Raw genomic sequence first — 22,728 nt, 5'->3', positions numbered from 1 at the left:
ACACACAGAAAGACACACACACACACACGCACACATACATTCAGACACACACACACACACACACCACTTTTTCCCAAATCCTCTAGAGTGGTTTTTGTGTACAGCACAAACATACGCATACACACAAGCATATATACACACACAGACAGTATCTCTGTCTTCATTCATGTCATCAAAGTACTTCTGTGTTGACATACAACAGTCAGATATAAGAACGTGGGTTTCTATTTTAACTTTCGTGTCAAGACAAACGAATTCCAGCTTCACTGTACTCCACTGCTGCTGCTTCGGCTGTGATACTGGCAGTATGCAGCACACTTCTATAAAAGAAAAGCAGACGAATGACGCATCGGCAAGTTTTCACTCGGCAATACCAAACAGAAGGGCAGAAACATGGGAGATTTTGCTGAAAGGTGCTTACAAAGGCAAGTGCTTCCTTGTGTATGTGTGAGTGTGTGTGTGTGTGGGGGGGGGGGGGGGGGGGGGGGGATTAGTTATTTGGACCTTCATGAGAACCATGTCTAGAGACATGTGGCTGGTCCCCACAAAGAAAAAGAGGAGATAGACATCAATATGTTTTTTTTTTTTCTCTTTTATGATTTGTGCGTTTCTATGTGTATATTAGTGTACAAAAGCTTTATAGTTTCAGGTACTCTCTCCATTAGCTTACCGACAAACATGGAGAGAGCCCTGGCGGCTGGCCAAGAGAGAGTGCTAGGGCACGCCCTGATGTTAATTGTTACTTATTTTCATTTTTAAAAATGAACAGTTTTAAAATAATCATTTATAACTACTTATTTTAAGTATGAATGTATTAAAAATGAACAATAATGTATAATATATCACGTATACCGGGGGGAATTAGCTTAGTGGTCCATTGCCTCTCTTCTGGGGCACTAGAAATATTGTCCAAGCAGAGGAACAGCGCAGCCAATTGCTGACACAAAATACGCATACAGCGACATAAATGTAGCCAATCAGCGTCCTCGAATCTGATTAACTTAGCGCCCCAAGCAGAGTCAGTCAGTGGTGGAGTAGAAACAATTGACGTTATTGATGACAGTCGGTCAGTGCTGGAGCAGAGACAACTGACGTTATTGATCATTGAGTCAGTCAGAGGTGGAGTAGAGACAACTGACTGTATTGACAGTGGTGAACGCGGTTACTCGAGACGCGACATTTCAGGTGCCCCAAATTCAGTAACGCTAAGATATTTTCTCTAAAATCCATTTTGGTTAGAACTTTGGTGGAGAAACTATACTGTAGTGAATAGCTTACTGTAGTGAATAGCTAGCGAAGTTGTGTATTTTGTATTAGTTTTTCATTTATAGTACCAATGAACTAGGTTAGCTTTTCTCGTGAAACCCCGGTTTGCGCTAGTGTTCTTTAACGCTAACTTTTAGCTAACGTTAACTTAGTTCGCTAATTATTAGCTAGCTAGCTTAACTGGTTTAGGTACTAGCTAGCTGTGTGTTTCAGTGGTGGTTCTGGCGAACTGAGATAAGGCAGTCCAGGCAGTTTTAATGTTTAATTTCCTTTTGATACTTAATTTATAGCTAGATAATATTAAGTCCACTGCAATAATGACGCATAAAGTCCCTTCTATCTGAACACATTAGAGTTGCAATCAATGATAATTGTCATTTATTATTGTTGATTTTTAATGAAAATGGAAAAGAAATTACTGGCTATTTCACAGAGCCCTAGTAGTTTGTGTTAAGTTGTATTGGTTGCTGGAGGGAGTATGTCACCAACAGCCCCACCTAGTAGGTAATGTTTTCCACCAGCTGCCACTGAGAGAGCATGTGTGTGAGAGTATGTGGGTGTGTTAAGAATAGCTTTCTTGGTCCTGGTGCTTTTGTTCCATGTGCTTATTGACACACACATGACTGGAGAGTGAATAGTATCTATAAAAAGCACGATTATATCTCCCTGCTTTAAGGTCATAACAGCACGACCGTGATACTCTGCCACGCATGACATGTCACCTCTTTGACCCCTGTTAGTCTTTCCCATTTCCCACAGTGTGGCACTGTAAACCAGGGATTTTCTTGGGTGTAACCAACATTGACATGTCTGATAGGTCAGTACCTGACAAAATCTCCTATTGGGGGTATTTAAGAGATTAGTTCAGAGATTTTAGAGGGCAACAAATGTCTTTGGATGTATGAACATACAGAAATAAACACTAGCTCAGCTAGTAACACTGACATTAAATATAAGCAAATATATACTTTTTTCAATGTGTGAAATTCTCCTCTACACATATTTGATTTCTCATTCACATAAAGGAGACCTCTGAAGAAACAGCTCATATCATTTATGTATTATATCCCCAATGTTACATATTTATATGTTTACATAGTTGTTATTATGGTAATGAGTTCCATACAGCTGTAGGGTTTTATATAATGATAATGCCATAGATCTGCTCAGTGTCATTCCAATATGTTTCAAGGGGAAGGGAATAAGGGAATCTTTTGGGTTTTAATGCAACTGAGAGATTTTTCATCTCATATTATACAAGTATGCCAAAAGGTGACACAGTTGAGGTTGATTTTACTTAAGCTAGTTCAACTATAGTGTCAAATCTAAACTGTTTATGGGACTTTCATTACCTCCATAAAGAAAGCAGAGGTATTAGAAAACATAAAAATGTTAGTGATGATTCATGTGATTCAGTTTTGAACATGTGATTAAGTTTTGAGCAATTTTAATAAAGTTCTCTCCAAAAAATGTAAGTTTGGTGTAATATAAGTTTACACACGAAAGATAAAAGATCTGAGACAGCACCTCTACTTCTGAAGTGTAGCTTTGAAGTTTGCTTTATGTAAGTTTGACATTATTGCTGGTGCGTAAAAAAATGATTACTGCAATCTTAGAAGGAGCTTCCTGCATTCTGGTGAATGGGCTTCCTACTCTATCCAACATCCCGCCATTCCATCCTAAACTCTCCTGCGCCCCACATTTCAGCATTCAAAGAATTACAGCCTCATTTATGCTGAAAAGTTTGAGATGATAACCTTACAGGTTTATAAACTGACACTTACACCACACTTCAACTCTTATCTCATATGAGGGGTAATCAGAAGAAGCACTTAACAACAGCTACAGAAATGTGAAGAAAAGACACTTTCAAAGATGAGATAGAGATAAACTCTTTGTCACTTGCTAGCTCTCTAAGATTTGAATGTGGGCACTTCTTGCAAATGCTACAGCTGGCATCTTCAAGAAAACAGTGTAGATGTCTTCTCCCTGCCACAAGCTTGAAGTATGCAGACAGAAAGGTGATACATATAGGAAGAGAAATGTGATTTGCAGACTTAAATCAGATCTTAGGAAAGGAAATGAAAGGAATGGAACGGAAAAACCAAAAGCTATGCTTCCATCCTCACCAGCGTCCATCACTGCTCAATGGTTCATAGCAGTTTCATAATAGTTTATAACTTAGGCTGTCTAGCTCCAGTGGGGTGGGGTGAAATGGTCCCTGTTTTTTTCTCCCTTGCTCCCCATGAACCCACGACAAGAGTTTTTCTTGTGTCCAAGCATGGAATGATAATAAAAGTAAGGGGTTTTTAGTCCTCTTTGGCCCAGTGCTCAATAGCTGTGCCTCATAGACTCAGATTCACTCTTTCTGTCTCTCTCTCACACACACACACACACACACACAGACACACACTACATCCTTACTCATCCACTCATACCTATAACCTTACTCATCCACTCATACCTATAACCCATCCTTACTCATCCACACCCTACCTATAACCCACATCCAACCTCTCATCCTGTCTACAGCCAGTAAGGGGATTCTGACATTTCTCTCCTTCTTGAGTGTTAAAGTTTTAACATTGGAGAGATAATAGATTCTGTTTTCTGGACAAATATCTAAAGTCGTCTCCGCAAAGGGCGTTTTTTTTCTTCCTGTCATGCCTGACTGACTCTGATGTCATTCCTCATTTCTCTTCTCCGTGTCCTTCAATTAGCACTTAGTTATTTGGCAACCCAAAGGGACTTTAAGGCAGTCAGTAAATTAGACATGTCCCCTGTCTGATACTGGGCTATGGCACTATTAATTGTCAACCAAAACAGATGAGCCCTGGGGGATGTTTGTGTGTATAGTCAAACTAAAATCGATAATGTATGGGGTATTGCAACAGAAACTGTGCTTCACATTTGTCACGGTTAAAGCTTATTTTATTTTAGTGCTTTCTTAGCATCAGGGCAATACTAGTAAAGAGTAATGTAATTTAGCTGTGAGCAATACTGACTCTAGGTTTACTTGGAAAAATCAACCAAAATCTCTTCTTGTGTTCTTTTGTGTGTATGTGTGTGTGTGTGTGTGTGTGTGTGTGTGTGTGTGTGTGTGTGTGTGTGTGTGTGTGTGTGTGTGTGTGTGTGTGAGTGAGTAGGTTGCATGATGAAACTGGGGGAGTCTAGTTTAGAATCTCACTGGGCTGCCAAGCATTCACATGTTGCACCCTGTTTTGTTAGATGTGCCGCTATTGCAAAATCAGAGAAGCATCAGATAATCCAGTGGGCCTAATCTGCCCTTGACTGCTGTGTGTGCAACACATACACACAACACACACCTGCATGCACACATAAACATACAAACACATGCCTTTTTTTGTTAAATATCAATCTCCCTGTATCTTCTTCTGTCTGTTCCACCTACCTTATGGTTGCCCATTCTTTCCTCGCAATTCAAACCGCACTCAATAAATATGTAGAATGATAGGAAATTCAAAGTCAGCCTGGACTACATTTTCGAAGAGTGCCGCAAACTTTAAATGAGACAGCTCCGAATAAACATGGGTTCACTTCCACCAAGACCAGGACTTAGCAGTGCTCATGTAGCTTTCAGCAGACTAACCTCCATTTCCCATGAGTCTCCTGAACCTCAACCTCAGGTACACCCTCACCACCTCGTCTTATGTTTAATGGATGGCTGCCATCTGTAAGCCATCAATCAGAAATGACGATTGCACCCAGAAATAAAATCTTTAAAAGATTATCTTACCATTTTCTACCCTGTTAAAAATATTAGTTCCCATAATTTATAATCGTACATGGCACAATTTTGCTGATAGTTTTAGAGATGAGAAACATAATGCTACACCTTGGGTTCCCTATGGCCTTTAACACAGTCCAACTGTGTGATTAGGCTAATAAAGACCCTGTCAAATCTCTTTTACAAAACCTGGAAACACAGTATGGTGATGTGTGAACTTAGATAATGATAAAAAGTCACAAACTATGGTTTCTGTTGGGTCTCATTGATTTTATTTGTGTGGATGTTTACATACTGTTTAGGACATACTGTTCCGATTACGAGACGCTCCAAAAAAAACCACAGTATCAAAGCCTAGTGTTATTCAGCATGTTTTGAGTAAACATAAAATACACTAAGCCTGAATGACTTCATGGTAAGCTTCTCATTTTTGAAAAGGAGATTTATCTGGGCTTTCGATGGATTAAACAGTCGCCCCAATGGAGTGTGTTTTAGGCCAGTGGGAAACCAATGGTGTAGAAAGTTACTGAATACTAAAGTTACCAATGCGATTGTGCTATGTGTGATTATAAATAAAGGGAAACAACAATTTTACTTAGGTATGGGCTGAAAAACCAAGGATCTGTTCACTGTCCACGTTATGCATTTATACATGTGTATAAACAGGTGTGCCTAAAGCACCTCAGCTTTCTTGTTTGGACCTATATCCATATGCATTAATATAATTTCACCTGAACATTTGTGTGCAGTCTACCCTGTCTGGCTCCAGGCTCTGTTCTAAGACCAATTCCACTAGTGTATGCTGGCACCACAACAGAGGCAATCTACGAATCTCATAAAGGCCTGATTCATGCAGTCACGGACAGATGTCTGTTCAACCTGAAACCTTATACAGGCTACCAAGACTGTCCCATACACACACTGCAGCTCCTATTCACACAAGCAAGGCTTAAGTGGCGTAGGTCATAAATAAAATAAATAAAAATAAATGTTCTTTAGAAGTGTGTTTTGTATGTTGGCCTTCAGCCTGTTTCTAGGAACAACTTCATGCCTCTGTCAAAATGCACCTTCTGGCATGTTCCCTTGATGTACATTAATTTGTCCTCTGGACCATTACAATCCAGCATGTTCCTTCACTTTCATACTGAATGCAATAATTATAAGCAAATGCACCTCTCTCTCTCTCTCTCTCTCTCTCTCTCTCTCTCTCTCTCTCTCTCTCTCTCTCTCTCTGTGTTTCTCCCTGACCCTCTCATGTGTACGACTCATGTTGTCTTGAATTTTTGAATTTTTCTTACTAATTGCTGACAGTGTGATAATATTACATGTGAGCATAGTAATCCGAAGATGGCACATGCTAACTCCTCCTCAGTGAACCTGGGATTTATGTGAGTTATCCCAGTACTTGGAGCAATACACTCACCACCCACTTTATTAGGAACATTTATTAATTAGAAGCACCTTATAGTACATTTAGAGACTTTAACATGCATCTTTTGCCATGTGCTATTAGTGTTCGCTAAACCATGTATTAGAACTCTCAAGCAGTTATCAGTTTCTGGCCAAAGACCTGCTGTTGGATGGATGTGTTTTGGATAGTAGCCCATTCTTTGAGCCCAGCAGTGACAGTAAAAACCCCAGCAACAATGTTGTGCCTGATACACTTCTACCATGCCACTTCCATGACAGTGCCATCTGTTGAAAATATTATCTGATCAGCTGTGGTGTAGGAACTAATCCGTGATAAATGGGGTAGAGGGTAACTGACAAACTGCATGACAGCGTATTGTTTACAGTCTGTAATTGAATAGGTAACATTTATAAGGTACATATGAGATTATGGCCAGTCAGTGTAGATGCAGGTTAGGTTGCTGTAATGAAGTGACTAGTCAGTCTGTAATGTACAGATTGTTGCTGACTTCAGGACAATTCAGAGTGCATTCAGCATTAAAGCAAAATGCAGCAATGTCTAAAGGTCCATCATAGCTTGTGCGGGAATCAGCCAGCAAACATAATGGAAGCAGAGATCTATCAGTCTCATCAAAAGAGAGCCATTAAAGAATCAGGGTTTTTTACATCTGGAAAGACATGGTAAGTGCACTTAGTGTGTTTCCTCTTTCTAAGTATCAGTTGTTGCTGTCTGCGCTTCAGGAAACAAACAGTAAAATATTGATAGAGCTTTATGATGGTGTAAGAAAGTTTATGTGGCAAAGCAAAACAGAGGTCCTGTCTGAAATTATAAACCTGAAAGATAAATGCCAACAAAATGGAGCATCTATGTCAAAAAGCAAGTGTGTGTGTGTGTGTGTGTGTGTGTGTGTGTGCGTGCGTGCGTACGTGGGTGGGTGTGTGTGTGTGTGTGTGTGTGTGTGTGAAAGAGATATTTATGTAACATTTAAAAGCAGCATGGCTGTGTCGACCTGACCATACTAGCATGACCTTTATTAACCCTATTGTGTAAAGCTTTTGTTATTGGTCATTTTGTGTGGATGTGTGCGTTGCAAAAGTAGCTCTAATCAGCAGGTCTGTTAGCTGGATAAATGGAAAAGCATATGCTGTATGAGACCATAGCTTCATTGGTGTCAAACTGAGGGAATTGAAGCATCTATTGAAGCATTCGAAATGAATCAGCACTGTTTAATTTCAGCAACATAGAATCTACAAAATATATGCATTATGTCAAATATGTGAATTTCCCTAACTCTGTATTATGTGCATACCTAATCAGTGACATTAATGGGCATTTGCCCATAAATCCATTTGACTCCACTTGTGACTTATCTTACCTGACATTGGAGTTATTCCATTATATATTTGTCACTGCAGGTTATAACACTTCACTGATCATACCAGACACCCTCTCAAGAACTATGAAATAGAAAGAATAGAAAGTGGAATGAAACAAGTATACCACCTGCAAAGAACACAAATGAGAAAAGACCAAATGTGGATTTATATCACTGACAGAGGAAGGAGGAAAGAAAAACACGGATGGAAAATGCAAGAAAAATACAAATAGATATTAGCTGAGAATGGAACAAATGACTGTACTGATTGCAGGTATCTGAATTCATCTGGAAAAAAAAAAAGTATAATTCTGATTGGATGATGTGTCTTAGGTAGCCTCTCATTACTCCTTACTTCTGACCTCAAAATGGATTTTGGAGCCTATGTTGCATATAAGCCAGTACTAGTTTAGGTGTTTGAAGCAGGTTTAGCAGTAGCAGTTTTTCTTCATATGAATTGAATCCATGTGAAATCCAATTAAATTACTCTCACTTGTTACACTTATCCAGGCTAAGTATATAATTAGCTAGATAACTAAATAAATATAAATAAATAAATAAAAATTATCAAGCATCTTCATATCTCTTTAGAAGCCTAGTATTTGAAACTATCCAAACATTATGATCTCTCACTTATTTATTTATTTACGCTTATTTATTTATTTGCCTTTGTGTTTGTTTTGGATTATGGGTGTTTCTTTCTCCACCGTTGATGTTGCCTATTCACTCTTCAACCCCACCCTCACACATGTCTCTTGTTCCATCGCCATTAGCCACTGTGATTATGTCCATTCTTCCTGTCTTGTGCCAAGTCAGTTTCCTTGTTTTTTTCTAGTCTTCTTGTTCCTGGTTCTTTGTTCTCAAGGTTTTCCTTGAGCTTGCTAGTTCCTGAGCTTGCTAGTTCCTCTGGGTTTTTTTTTTTGTCTGTTTCCCTTCACTGTTAACGACCTGTTGGTTACTGGTTCTCTAATATTAAGCCTTCTCTAAGCCACTGATGTGGCTGTCTGCTTGTGCCTTAACCCTCCGCTGTTTCAATGACTATGATTTGCAGTCTGCTCCAGAATAAACCTAGCTCACTCAATCTAGCTTTGCTTCATTCATATAGACAGATGAGAGGGGGGAATTTTCTTACCCCCCCCCCCTCCTCCTTTCCTCTGCAGTCTCTTTTCTCTTAACCTCTTAAACTGTAGTCGCACTTCAAAGATCTCAGCATTTCAATTAATCGGAAAGCTGGGCCATTTCTGTGGGCTACCATAGCGAAAGATCAAACATGGCATCTCATGCAGGGGAAATTTTAGCCAGAGATAATGTGGAGGTCAACATCAAAGCGTGACACAGCATGTCCAAAGCAGCCTCAGGCCCCCCTGAAGCGCCGGCGAGATAAGGACTGATCACTGCGGGTAACAGCCCTGACTCACGTGCTGAAGGATAAGAGAGAGTAAGCTGTATGTAGTAAATAAATAAGTAAATAAGTATATAACCAAATAAATACAGGGGTGGTTAACAGCTTTGGAGTGATGCTTGTGCTGAAGAGGAGGGAGATCCCATCTTACAATTACTATAAGCTTAATATAATCTAAGAACATTTAAAAAATACTAGCGATGGAGAAGTGAGTCAAGGATAGGGAGAAGGGGGAGGAACATGAGCCGCATAGCACACACCTCTCTCCTGGAGGTGAGAACAGCGGGTGTCTTCCTTTCCCCGTCAACCTTCCGCTGCATGAGTAGGTACACAAGGGAATCACTGAGATTACACGAGGTCATACCTGAACACAAGCACGTTTGACACCCCATGCACACGTTTGCCTTTAGCATCAGCTAAGAATAAAGCTAACAGAGGAAACAAGCCTATCCTGTTTGTTTTAGCGCCTATGCAAGAAAACCCACAGTGTGTTGTATTTCTGCTCCTTCTGTTACTCATTAGTGATATTCTGACCTTTATGCATATTTATGACAAACCTATCTGCATGCTTTCAAAACATTTTCAATGCGGTAACTTCAGTGTTTTTGCGAAAGATGGATGCATATCATTATTTGTGATTTGCATACCTGGTGCTCTGAAGCTTACCTTGACTTGTGTGGTTATACAATTAAAGTAGTACAGTTTTAAAAGGAAAATCACTGAAGGAGAAGAAAGAAGACCAGAGTAGTGGCTGGCAGACATGCCGCCAATATGCATGAGGGGGTTGGTCTGTTGGTCTGACTTGCCAATCAAATTCATGTAGTTACACAGCAAGAAAAATGTTCCCTTATAGGACTATATGACACGGCATTTTACCTCGCCCATACATTGGCTATCTGAAAACAGAATGTAATATTGCATGAGTATTGTATTGTATTATGTTAGAGGTGTAATAAACAAATTTGGTCTGGCATGCCAGAGGATTTATGACAGTGATTTGATCTGTGGATTTGTGAATTTTTATTGGCTTTTGAACTGAACAGTTTTAGTGGTCCGGCATGTGGCTGTCTGTGCAGCCTTATTTACTCAGTTTCAGAGGCATTTTATCTCTAGAGGTGTGTGACTTGTGGCTAGAAAATTCCTCTCTCATGAGTCACTTGTAGCCATTGTTACCTGTTCAAAGCAGTGTATGAGCGGGATGTAGGGAATGAAAGATCAACAGAGAGAAAGTACTATCCAACTTCCCATTCAATCCACAGAGTACAATAAAAAAAGTACAATAGTAATCAAAATTATTCAACCCCCATTGCAAATTAGATGAATTAGCAAAATTTACAAACTTTCAGCTGCTTGGAATAAACCAATCAAACAAGAACAATTTAAATAGCTCAACACCACTATTATAACAAGTGGTTTCTCCAAATTCAACATGAAATGCTACTTTTAATGGCTAGTGCAACTCTCAGAAATATTCAACCCCCTGAACAAAGTTCCTCATAAGAGCACACGTTGGAAAAATCAGGTGTTGTCCCAAATATACCTGATGCAACTAAATAGGGGCTTCATTAGTTGCATCACGTGTACTTGAGTTAAAACACATCATATACCTAGACTGGCTAGGAGTTTGTCAACTGTGAAATTTGCTTACATATTAGAAATAAGTCAAGAGAGTTGTCCAAAAAAGACCAAAGTTGTGCCTTCCACAAACAAGGAAAAGAGAGCAAAGGCACCGAATGTTCCTATAGATATAGTTGGAAGCATTGTTTGCAAATTCAAAGTTAAAGGAATGATGGCTCCACTACCTGGATGTGACAGAAAGAGGAGGTGATCACCAGCAGCCACCATATTACTAAAGAGGCAGGTGGTCAAAAACCTTTGAGTGACTGCAAAAGATCTTCCCCAAAATTTGGTGGTAGCAGTCACTGAGGTTTCACTTTGCACAGTAAGCCGCATACTAAACGCTGAAGGTCTCCATACCCGAACTCCAAGGTGTTTGTGCTGCTGACCCAAAAGCACAAGAAAAGTTGGCTCCAATATGTTTCTGTTTTGTGGAGCAATGAAACAAACTGGAACGTTTTGGGCCTATGGCTCCGTGGAATGTCTGGAGGAGAAAGGATCAAGCATACTCTGAAAAGAACACCTTGCCTACAGAAAAGCATAGCAATGGCCTGATGATGCTCTGGGGCTGCACTAGAAATCTGCAGCATGTGGGGGGCAAGATGGATTCAATAAGTCTCAGGAAATCCTCAGAGAAGACGTCATGCCTTCTATAAGGAAGCTAAAGAGTGGGCGTCACTGGACCTTCGAACAGAACAATGATCCCAAGAATCAGCATCCACCAAGGTTTGGTTTCAGAAGAAATCCTGGGAGATTCTGGATTAGCCATTAGTCACCTGACTTGAACCCCCATAGTCTTTGGTAGGATTTGAAGAAACGAACCCAAGAATATTAGTGAACTAGAGGCCATTGCCCATGAGAAATGGGCTAAGATTCCTGAGGCATGCTGCCAGAAGCTGGTGTCTGACTATGCATCATGTTTGCAGCAGGTCATAACAACAAAGGGTGCTCTACTAAGTACTGAATATGCTTGTCATAAAGGAGTTGAATAATTCTGCGCCTGCAGTAGTCATTAAAAGTGGCATTTTGCATTTAATTTGAAGACACCACTTGTTATATTAGTTGTGTTGAGCTACTTAAAATTGTTCTTGTTTGATTTTGCTAATTGCAAACAGCTGAACAATTGTAAATGTGGCTAATAAATCTAATTTGGGAGTTGAATATTTTGAATAATTTTGCTTGCAACTGTAGCATATTATCAACCTGGCCTTCTTTGCCCTCTGCCTTAAACCCATGTTTCCCAGTCCTGGTTGTGCACCACACCCTTTCCCTTCTCTGACATGGCTTAACTCTGTGGCTATCTGCCAGGGCCCTCATAAGTTCAAAACGGGAGTGTTAGTCTGGAAATGGAAAGCATAAAATGTTGACAGCATGAGTACTCCTGGCTCGTGACTAGAAAATCCGTTTGAACAGCAGGGCTCTTAAACACTGGTCCCGATGGACCACAGCACTGCTCAGTCCTGTTCGTCTGCTCTAACACAACTGATTCAAGCTAACTTAATTGATTCACAAGTTGAATCAGGGGAACATTACACTGGGCCGAGTGTATCTCCAGGGCAGGGGGTTGGCATAAACACAGTAACGAATCAATATATTGCAGTATCTATCACCAATCATCTTATAGCGTACAGTTGCCAAAACCCTTTAGCTGATATTTCTCTACAGCTTCCTTCATTATTTTCACAGCCAGGCTTGGGCTCATTCCACTCAGACTGGGCCTGGATATCCAGTGGCATTTCAACCCCTGCGCTTCTCCTCTACAGGCCTACCACAGCCAGTCACCTCCCCTCTGTTGCTAAGTCCTGGATTGTGCAGATTCAAGCTCAAAGCATACATCATTTCGCACTGGGAGAACTAAGGCAGAGCAACCTCATGGTGCTTTCTCCCTGGGATGCCCTGCTGCAGTTCTGGATTGCTTGTGAACCCTGCCCTTGGTTTGGCAGATCCTGTTGGAAGATCAAGAGTAAAAGTGAAATACCAGAGCTAAATTTGCAAAAGGATCAATAAAGACCTATCCTGGGTCACATACTTCTCTGAAGTGTTCTGTTGTGTTGTATCTTTATATTTTTTTCACCCTTATTGTCTTTTCCTGGGCTGTTGGTGACTTCACAGTTCTTTCACATTGCAAAGTTATTTACTTGGCTACTGGTGTTCAGGTTGGTTGAAAGTCTGAAAATTATGTTATCCACATGCTTAAATACAGTGCTCCATAAAAGCAATCAAGGAATAGCTATGGGGTTGTCAATATCATTTTTGCCATTGTAACAAATGGGAAGCATTGGCAGAGAATCTTTATCTGAGCAAATCCTATAATCAATGCTGTTACCTATAGCAGAAGAAAAAACAGCAAGACTTTGTCAAGTCCAATCAGTAGAACATGAGCATTTGTAAGCGTTTTAATTTGTAAGAGTCCATAAGTTTTCATTTAATTTGTAAGAGTCTATAAACAACCTGCATGGGTATTCAGTGGGAGGTGTCAGCATGGAGCCGGCGAGGAGGGAGGCAGATACGGAGTGGGAATGTGGAACTGTGGCTCCATGTCAGAGGCTGCATGGCAAACGTCATTAACAACTTTGCCTTCCAAATCGCTCTGTGCAACTCTTACCAATCTGAGGAATCATTCCAACTGCTGCACATTATCACAGGCATTTTGTAAAATTTTGCAAGCTATGGAGAAACACAGAGAAGTGGTTCAGTGGTATGTTGCTTCAAGTGCACAAACCTCCCTTCACGGTGGCCTGTGGAAATAAATTAAATGTCAGGGACCTATTGCTTCTGTCCTGCCTGCCTCATCCACCTTATTCCATCACTACACTTTAATAAGGCATGGGCCCTGCTCTGCTGTGGGCCTGTGGGACTTTCAGATCTGGACAGATAGACAAGTAATGGCAAACCAACCAGATACAGCAAAAAAAGGATAAGAAGCAGAAAACAGCAGCATTGACAGATGGGGTGATCCCAGTGATGGCAAAAAGGAATATGAGATGCTAGAGAAAATCCAGAAACTGAAGGAGGAAAGAAACAAAAAGGGCAAGGTGAAAACTAAGGAAGTCACACTGGTGATGGAAGGACTAAAGGTCATGACCTCTAAGCTGGAAGCATGGCTTTTTTGAAAAATAAATAAATAAATTAACTGTCAGCTGAAAGAATTTCTCAACAGTGACAGGAAATAAGGGCCTGACTAGGTCATCTTTGAAAAGCTGTTACAATTTCCATCTTTCCTGTCCAATTAAAGTAGTGCTTAGGAAAGAAGGTTTTTGGTGTTTAGATAATATCTACTATTATCCTTTTTCAACACTACATGTTTGTAAAAAGAAAACTGCTATAGATTTTAACAACAAAAACCTCAGAGTACATAGAAGAAGAAGAAGAAGAAGAAGAAGAAAGAAGAAGAAGAAGAAGAAGAAGAAGAAGAAGAAGACATTGTGTTGAAGATTTTATCTCCAGCCAGACACTCTGTGTGTCTGTGTGTGTGTGCGTGTGTGTGCGCGTGCGTGCGTGCGTGCGTGCGTGCGTGCGTGCGTGTGTGTGTGTGTGTGTGTGTGTGTACACTACACCTCTTGGGTAGACTACAGTTTGTAGTTGACAGATAAAAGCGAGGCATTGAGAGTATGGGTCAGCTTCTCCCAGTCCTCACACATTTCACTCTGCTCCAAAGGAAGAGCATGCTGTGAATATTCTGTCATCCACTCTTTTCCTTTGCTTTTTTCACATTTTTAAAACTCTTCTCTCCTCTCTCTCTCTCTCTCTCTCTCTCTCTCTCTCTCTCCTCTCTCTCTCTCTCCTCTCTCTCTCTCTCTCTCTCTCTCTCTCTCTCTCTCTCTCTCTCTCTCTCTCTCTCTCTCTCTCTCTCTCTCTCTCTCTCTCTCCTCTCTCTCTCTCTCTCTCTCTCTCTCTCTCTCTCTCTCTCTTCTCTCTCTCTCTCTCTCTCTCTCTCTCTCCTCTCTCTCTCTCTCTCTCTCTCTCTCTCTCTCTCTCTCTCCCTCTCTCTCTCTCTCTCCCTCTCTCTCTCTCTCTCTCTCTCTCTCTCTCTCTCTCCTCTCTCTCTCTCTCTCTCTCTCTCTCTCTCTCTCTCTCTCTCTCTCTCTCTCTCTCTCTCTCTCTCTCTCTCTCTCTCTCTCTCTCTCTCTCTCTCTCTCTCTCTCTCTCTCTCTCTCTCTCTCTCTCTCTCTCTCTCTCTCTCCTCTCTCTCTCTCTCTCTCTCTCTCTCTCTCTCTCTCTCTCTCTCTCTCTCTCTCTCTCTCTCTCTCTCTCTCTCCCTCTCTCTCTCTCTCTCCCTTCAAACTAAGGATGAGCAATCTCAACATTCATGCAAGGCTTCCTCTGTTGTTTTCTTCTATTCTCTAGCTCAGCTTTCTCTACCTCTGACCCACCGACAACCCTTCAAACACATGAAAGCCTTTGACCAGAGAATGCATATATCGTAGTCCCAAACGCCATGTGCAGTGAGTAGCATGCAGACAGGAACCTATGCATAATGAACATGACATACACTCATGTCTGAAATAATGAAAAAGGGCTTTGAATGTGTACAATCTCCATTGATGTTTCTCAGGATACTGCAGTTGCTTTTCAGGTGTAGTCTGTTGTTTTGTGTAAGCAACTGAAAGTACAATTTGACAACCCCCCTCTGCCATTTTTGTACACTGGCTTTGAGCCACATGTAAATTCCCCTGTGCTGTTAAGTTTGGAGTCATGTGCCGTGATTCATTTGCATTGTGGGGAACGGATGTTTTAAGTTACTGAGAAAGCAGACATGATTTACAGAGATTAGAAAGAAGACACTGGAATGGGAAAAGGCTAGTCTGTAGAAGGCTTAGTTTACTGCCAAACTGCAGCTGACAGAGCTTCTTGGTTCATTCACACTTGGAATATTTTGGACTGAGCCAGCGACACTCAGCTTACGGATGCAAGTTGACCTCTTAACAGAAGACATAAGCTCCACTTTTATTCCCCACCCTTTATGTGATCCTGCACAAGGGCATGAAGAAAAAAAAATTATGGGCTTGATTATGATTAGAGGACATTTGGTGATTACAGTACACATAATTTGCTTCATTTGTTATTCATTTCTCATTTATCTGCTGAGAGATCTTACAGAGACAACTTGAACAGGTTTGGATGAGTCACACTTTTCATGGGTTCTGAAAGAGATGGGTGTTGATGAGAGGTTCAAAGAGAGATGTAAAGAGAATTAAAGGTGGAAATAATGGCGCTTGAAGGAAACATTCATTAGAAGCACTGAAAAGGGATTTCCTGAGAGTCGTGTGTGTGTGTGTGTGTGTGTGTGTGTGTGTATGTACTAAATGGATCTGACCCAGTCTGTATATTTCTGATGTTATATAATGCTGTGTCAGCTAATCAGTGGCAGGATGATGATTGCTGGGATACACAGTTCTCCATATAGCCAGGTGCATGTAATTAAGCATCGGTGTGCCTGGGAGAACAATTAAAGTCACAACTTTTTCAAATGATAGATGCTAGCATTTACGGTGCATGAACCATTTTGTTTACGACATGAATTTAGCATTTAAAATCTTCCTATACTTATATTTTAAAATCTACATATCATACGCTGTCATAAATAAAAATGCTAATTTACCTAAACTACTTTGGCTTCCAGGCTCAGTAAAAATATTAAGAAAAAAGAAAGTAATTTTCTTCAAAAGACAGTAAATATCTCTCTTGCCTTTCCACACACAAGCACTTGTATCTGTACATACACATGCTCACTAGCCTGTCAACACCTCTGCCACACACATACACATGCACCCACGCGCACACACCCACACACACAAGCCCTTATCAACACCCCCTACACATGCACCCACACATGCCTTGTTTATTTCAGAATCTGCGTCTCCTGACTCAACATGTACATAGCCTAAAAGTACTGCTGAAATATGCGCTTCCGGAAAAGGGCCAGGAGGGACACTCCTCCGGGATTTCCAGCATGCGTTCCACCATGTGCTCTCTGCTGGATTCCCCACACTTTCATCTTCTTGTCTTCAGTGTATCCAAAGCCACGGATAATGCTATGAGCTCGATGAAAGGAAAGATTAAACATCTGGTCAGGATCTCCGTCTCCAATAAGACCCTGTTCGCTGAAAAAAAAAAAAAAGTCCCATGTGAACATATCCTGGATAGAGACATCGCGGATGTCGTGACCTTGTCCATGATTCTGAGTAGGATTGCCCACACAAGTAATCATAGGCACAGACCTGATCTGGCAAGAAGTCATCGCGGTTGCATTTCCGGTGTTTTCCGTCCATATAGAAACCTTCTCAGGTTAGAGTGCCATATCTCAGAGGCCCCAGTGATGCGCCGCGGTTTCTGCATGCATAAATAGAGCGGCGCTGCCACAGTAGGAGGACGGCACCACTAATTAGGGCCCCCTGGGACAGCCAGTGTGGTAACTGCATCTGATAGGTGTATTAATAATGTTTGTCCACTGTGCCCTTCTAACATCTACCTCAGGGCATGCGCAATTCCTGAGCAATGCTACCAGCAGGAGCACAGTGGCATTATCCCGGCCCACCTTTTATGCCTGTGTTATTATAACTCCCCCTCGGCTCCAGCCGTGCTTTCTGAATGAGCAGCAACACAGCTGATCCTTTGTGACATTTTCCAGGCTCTGCGGGACTGTTTAAGAGGGCTGTCTCACATCATGTCCATCATTCGTCACTGCCACGGCGACTGGCGGCGGGGGAGCTGGGCTGCGCCCTCCGCCTTGCTCCTCAGAGATGCGTGGCGAGACTCCGTTGGCCCATGGTTAGGGACGCATGCATCCGTCTGCTCCTTATCTGTTCATCTTCAAAATCCGACAGGATGTTTCAAACCAGGCTCTAACACTATGTGTGTGTGTGTGTGTGTGTGTGTGTGTGTGTGAGTGTGAGTGAGAGAGAGAGAGAGAGAGAGAGAGAGAGAGATAGGGAAAGGGAGAAATAGATGGGACAGTAATGCCCTCAATCTCTCTGACCTTTAAAACTAGTGATATATATCTACGAGGAGTTAAGTGTCAAACCAACCCTTCATCTACAACTTTTTTGGACGATAATCTAGTATCGATCTAATCTTTAAACCACAGTAATTTAATAAATCCTCTAAATGAAGCTGTGAAGTCAAATCAAACACCTAAGCTATAATTAAACAATCTCCTATACAAATGTTACTGAAATGTTTTCTGAAAGCATGTTCCAGAAAAAAGATGATGTTTACGGGGGAGTACTTGTAAAATTATCTGTCTTAAATCACAACTTTCATTTTCATTGTGTATGCCCTGAGCATTCTCCTGCTTGCTCCATGACTCACCTCAATGTGATCATATAATGTTAAAATGGCCACTTGTGTGCTGTGCACACTTGTAAGCTTGCTGAAGTGAGGTCACAGCGATTCTCAAGTCTTCGTGAAGCTCTTTGTTGAGCATCACTAATGACTGTGCCGCTTGTATGCTATTATTAAACTCTGTGAGACAGGAAGAGCGGGTGAATCCTGTCGCGCCAGCCGTGTGAAACTGCGGGTACTGTAGGCGTGGGTACTGTGACGTCTCTCTCTCACGCTCTCTGTCTTTCTCTCTCTCAGCTCTGTGAAGCCTGACCCTCGCGTGGGTGAGTAGGTGAGAGTGGCTCCGTGTGGTGGGAAGAGAGATAGAGACAGAAAGACTTTTCTGGGCTACCCTTCCACTCAAGAACTCCCACATCGCCTCCAGACTCACATGGCCACGGTGAGCTGTGCATTGTTCTTGAAAACCACACTCTACAAGTACACTTGCAAAGAGGCTTTACAAGAGTGATCCCATGTGTGCACAAATGCATGCCAGTGGACACTAGTGGACAGTGTATGCTCTTGTGTGCTTGTGTGAGAAAGAAGGAGAGCAAGCTATAGTACCATGTATTGATCACACTTCTCGTGCAGTGTGTCACCGACTAGATTTGTTTTGCAAATTCACTGTTTTCCTGCATGCATGATGAGATATATTGGATGTCACCTGTGGTTGAGGATTCTCCTACTGGTAAAAAAAAATTCTGCTGAGCTGAAAAATCTAAGACGAAGAACAAAAGAATGAGAATGTAATTGAGTTTATGAGGCACAGAGAGAGGTGGTAGAGAGGAGCCTCCATAAAACAGAGCTGAAGAGGAATTCAGCATGGGAACAAATCCCTTCTTTTTAGGTTTGAATTCCAGCTGTGCTGTCTGTATCCAGAGCTCCTTAAGCATGCAAGGATCTCATAGTTTTGAGTTCTTTGTCATATATTTTCATTCTCATAGGACCACTCATCAGTCATGGTCCCTGATATGGGCCCATGTTTCATATGTAGGTTTGGCACGTGCATACACATATTATCCCCAGATAGGTATGAATTTCATAGAGGCTCTAGATGCCTCAGATCCATAAGTGCTGCAGAAAAGGTTGACGACTACAAATTGTGAGGCTGACATACATGTGTACACATCCTTAACGCTTGCCCTCTGCGGCGGCTTTATAACTCATTCATCACTGCCTGTTATCTGATCACGGCCCAACCTTGAGATCGTGGCCATTCTTTACCCACCGTTTCTCCCAACGGGGAGCTCACTCCAATGGCAGGCACACAGCAAACCTCAGAGGACATCCATTCCACATCCACATTCTAATGATAGCAACGCCATATGTGTGACGTGTTGCACGCGTGTGCCACCCAGGGCGGTCACGTCACATATGTATACATATGTGTATCTGATTGTACAGGTACACTGTTGAACCATATTTTTTATTCTCTGTCTTTACCTACTAACTTTCACTTAGTGGAAGTTGTGTTTTCTGGTTAAGTTCTCCTTATATATTTTTTTCTTTCTCTCAAAGATTTTTTTGTTCCTTTCAGCAATGCCAAACCACAAGCTGCTCGGAATGGCAAACCTCTTCCAGCTTGCCAGCCTCCTCTAATTTACTTTATCGCCATGGTGAAAATCAATGTGGCCCAAATGAATCAGTCTGGCTGTCTGATCTGCTCTGAAAACCACGGCGATAGCTTGCACCAGGCTGGTCCCAGATCAGCCATGATGCGGACCAATTGCAGCCTGATCGATAATCACCAAGCCTAAAAAGAAGGGTACACCAGATAACCATCTCTGAAAAGAAGCATTTTGTTCACTTAAAGCAGCCTGTAGAGCTACAGGAAGGCCACAAGTTGAATCTGCTGAAAGTTAAAGCATATAAATCTATTCAATGTTATAGAATACCAAGGACGACATTTAATTTCATCACTTCAGTCATCGTAGCTCAAGATGAAGTTACATAATTTGATTTAATGAATAATTTAAATGTTATACTTTTCAGAAGAGAGCCAAGTAATATGTTGACGTTATTAGATGGCATATATTGTTCCACAAAAACTTAAGCACTGGTTTATTTGGTTCAATCACTACATGTTATCTAACAACTAAAAAAGGATGTTCAAGTCAGTAAATTTTAGTAAATATTATTCATGTCAGTGAATATTATTTATCATTATTTCTTATGATAAAGGAACAACATAGTGAGGAGAAAAAACACCCTAAGTAGTAGCCACACTGCTCAAACTTTACATTTACAAGATGCCAGGAAAAATGTTCATGTTTCTTAATTTGTACAAGTCTCTATATGTCTCTTCCTTTCTTTTATCTTTCTCTCTCACTACATTGTGGGACCCTTACCACTTGAAGTGTGAAGTAAATACACAAGAGATGACAGCAAACAGATGTGTTTCTCTCTCATAAAAGGAGAGAACGAAAAAAGAAAACACAAGGGAGAGAAGTCAAGCAGAGGTAATCAAATGTGAATCGCAAAATCAAAAATCACATTACTGCCTAAAAGCTCTGGCATCCAAATAAATTCCTCTCAGTTGTCTTTCCAGCATGAACATCTTAGGCATGCCAGTTTATATAAGCAATCAGCTCTCACTGTAAACAGACATCGTTGACCTGCCTGAAACATTTCCTGCACGGATTCTCTGAGCTGAAGACGAGCTCACTCCCACCTGAGAGTAAACCTGCTCACCCAAAGCACAAAACACAAGCAGGCAGCTTCCTCAATCTGGAGTAGCTGGGAAACAGGACCACGGACAGAAGATCAGTGAAGATATAGGGTCTACCCCAGACCTACTGCATCGCATCCCTTCAGAAAGTCCCTCTGCACTGTAGATTATTAGGAAAGTTCAGTCTGAGGGAGTTGAACCTGCACTGAGCCAGATCTCAATGCTGGCCACAGAGTTGGAATAGAGTGCACATGGATGAAGCAGCTGGTCTAAGGGTCAATAACCTACTTATTTACTCAGTCAAGAGCAAAAGTCCCACTGAACGTTTGACCCACCCTCTCACCACAGTGCCTGTGGAAGAGCCAAACATGCAGAATATTTTACTACACATTCTTTTGTTCCATGGATATGGTAAAACCAGCTTCTGTCATCAGAGGAAAATGGTCTACTGTCTTATTTGTGTTCCTGTGCAGTTCTATATCTGTCCTATAAACAGGCTGGAGCTTCTTGTAAGAGGGGAGTATGATCTGGTACTGCTGCTATCTGAGTAATAGGCTAGTGAGGACCACTGGGAGAACAGTGAGGCTACTACAGCTCGGGGGACGCTCTCTAATTTCTCCAGAATTAAACATTTCTGATAGGTTGATTAATGGCTAAAGTATTTTTTCATTGTGTAGAATGGGACTCACCTCTCTCTCTCTCACTCAGTCTCTCTCTCTCTCTCTCTCTCTCTCTCTCTCTCTCTCTCTCTCTCTCTGTGTCTGTTACACTCTGCCTCTGCAAACAGTCTCTCTCCTTTTTTTACCAACAAAATCCCATTCCACTTTGCCCCTTTACTGTTAAATAAAAGCTACAAATTCCCTTGCAGTTTTCCAGCCTTATTTTCTGAAATACAAACAAATACATAAATAAATAAATAAATAAACATGCCTGGAATGATCTCTGACAGCTCTAATCAGAGTGCAATAAATGGGGCCTCTTTCTACATAATGCGCCCTATGAACATCCATTCGCCGCGCTGTGGCATGATTGCAGCCGGCTCGCGGGAGCCGCAAACGACGGCAGCTTGTGATTAGAAAGGCCTCTCTGCACTCCATCCTCTTTAGCAGAGCTGTCCAAGCCTCCAGTAGGCTGTCCACGGCTCCCCCACCGAATTCTGACTCGAGGCCCTGCGGTCTGGCCGGCCTCTGGCCTGATTCCTAATCAGCCGTGACTCTTCCAGGCACTTTGGTCCTGGGCGTCTGGGGGGGGATGTGTATTAAACATTCTCTGGGTCAAATACTCTGAGTGGCTCAGCAGGGGTGGCTCTGCGTGGTTGGGGCATCAGAGGAGGGAGGGGCTGGGAGAGTATGGTTAGAACCACAGCGTTTCAGTGCAAGACACCACTGGAAATGAAGCTCACACCATTTCTACAATCTATTTCTTTCTCTGTCTTTTCGCAATGGATTTTTTTTTCTCTCTCATTTGCTCACCTGAAACCATTTTTTTTCCGTGAGTTATGTTAACAAAGCATCACTTAAATGCTCACATTACATAGTTTGTTTTCCCAGTTACACACCCTATAATCTCACAAATTATAAACAAAAACTCCAAAATTGTTAAAAGTGCACAAATCTAAAAAACCTATTTACTATTCTATCATATAAAAACTGTTAAAGTAGAAACAGTATGTGGTATATAAGTTAATTAGAGACAAAGCTGTTGTGAGGAAAATTCTAGTCAAAATTTTGGAAATGGTGATTTAGACAGTAAGTAGTAGTGGGGAATCCTACTAAACTGGTTTAGGTTTTAGCTGACAGAATGACACAACATGAAGACTGAATAAAATGTTGCATATCTTTTGGGAGTGAATTTTATGTATCTTATCACAAGTCACTTTATGAGAACCCAAGTATATATTCTCAGTGGCCAATTTCTA

The 22,728-nt window shown here is 41.4% G+C and overlaps 1 long non-coding RNA gene across 1 annotated transcript; it reads left to right on the top strand.

The window, feature by feature from the left end:
• The first annotated feature begins 232 nt into the window (after positions 1 to 232).
• Positions 233 to 21,672, top strand: LOC113576967 (uncharacterized). The gene is made up of 3 exons (XR_003410567.3): positions 233 to 425; positions 18,401 to 18,542; positions 19,680 to 21,672. It is a non-coding gene; the product is annotated as an uncharacterized LOC113576967 (long non-coding RNA).
• Positions 21,673 to 22,728: the final 1,056 nt, after the last annotated feature.

The sequence above is a fragment of the Electrophorus electricus genome, chromosome 6, assembly GCF_041902795.1.
Source record: "Electrophorus electricus isolate QZ-2024a chromosome 6, ASM4190279v1, whole genome shotgun sequence".
Taxonomy (NCBI): domain Eukaryota; kingdom Metazoa; phylum Chordata; class Actinopteri; order Gymnotiformes; family Gymnotidae; genus Electrophorus; species Electrophorus electricus.
This window is presented reverse-complemented; position numbering and strand designations above follow the sequence as displayed.